We start from the raw sequence: 1175 nt of genomic DNA, 5'->3' as shown, positions 1-1175 counted from the left end.
TCTCTCAGGAGTGCATAACTAGGCATAAACGAATACTAAAAGCTAAGAAAGCAGAGTCTTTTCAAGCGGAAACAAAAGCAAGTTTTTTCGCACATAAGTATACGTCTCTGTAGATTTGCAGAAACGTACCAAGCCACGTCACTGCTAAATAACATTACTTAGATTAGATCTAACAAAATAACTAATTTTGTGCTGAAAAAAATTAATAACGACCATGACGGGACTCGAACCCGCAATCCCTCGATTCGAAGTCGAGTGCCTTATCCATTAGGCCACACGGCCGGTCGATGTAAATGATATGTTTGCAATTATATATGCGCATTTATGCACTGCTTAGCTCAAAAGCTGCTTTCACTTACTTTCTAACACTCTGAGCGCTAACACCTCGGCCGTCTACGCTTTAATGATTATGCGTTTGCTGTCTACCAGCTGCTTCAAGCGCTTTAAAGTAGCATGAAAAGTTTTACGATTGTAAACGCTGCTCTTCAAGCGCGCGTTCTTTATGACAACGGCTGTCAAAACAAGCATTTTTTAACGGTTGGCTAGTTTCGCACAAGCCATGGGCGAAAGTGATTTTTAAAAGTTATTCTGTGCACGTTTGTGTCACCGCCTTTGCAAACGATTGCTACAATTTCGATTGAACTTATTTTTCTCACTAGCAATTTCGATTACGTTTTTGCGTATCATATTTATGGCTCGCTTGATTCTAGTACTTAAAAAAGTATTACAGCTTTAACTTACTTGTGTGTAATAATTTTCGACTTTTTAAATACTTTTTTTGATAACAAACTTATAAAATTATAAATGTAAATTATAAATCAGTACCGAAATGCATACTTATTTTGTAAGCATATGATACTTATTTTAAATAAAAGTAAAATTTATTATTTACTTACAAAAATATATTATCTAGCAAAGACAAAAAAAAACTTAATTCTTAAGCAAGAATATATGGCATATTAACTTTTTAAATGAGATTATGTTTAATTTATTACTTTGAAATTGACTGTAGAAATGTCAAAATTAACTAATAAATTAAGTAAATACGGTTGTAATCAATTCTTAGGGAAAATGAAACTTGTTTTTAATTTGTTACATTTGTGATAGTCTATTGTTACAAATATGATGAAACAAAGTGTTGTATGTGATCAACTTATTTTTCAAACATTGCTGTT

The 1175-nt window shown here is 32.4% G+C and overlaps 1 non-coding gene across 1 annotated transcript; it reads right to left on the bottom strand.

Annotated features, from left to right (window-relative positions):
- Window positions 1–209: 209 nt before the first annotated feature.
- Window positions 210–282, bottom strand: Trnar-ucg (transfer RNA arginine (anticodon UCG)). Its single transcript has one exon. It is a non-coding gene; the product is annotated as a tRNA-Arg (tRNA).
- Window positions 283–1175: the final 893 nt, after the last annotated feature.

Source organism: Thalia democratica, chromosome 6 (genome assembly GCF_965202585.1).
Source record: "Thalia democratica chromosome 6, ktThaDemo2.hap1.1, whole genome shotgun sequence".
Taxonomy (NCBI): Eukaryota; Metazoa; Chordata; class Thaliacea; order Salpida; family Salpidae; genus Thalia; species Thalia democratica.
The sequence above is the reverse complement of the archived record's forward strand: the minus strand, read 5'-3'. Positions and strand labels throughout refer to the sequence as shown.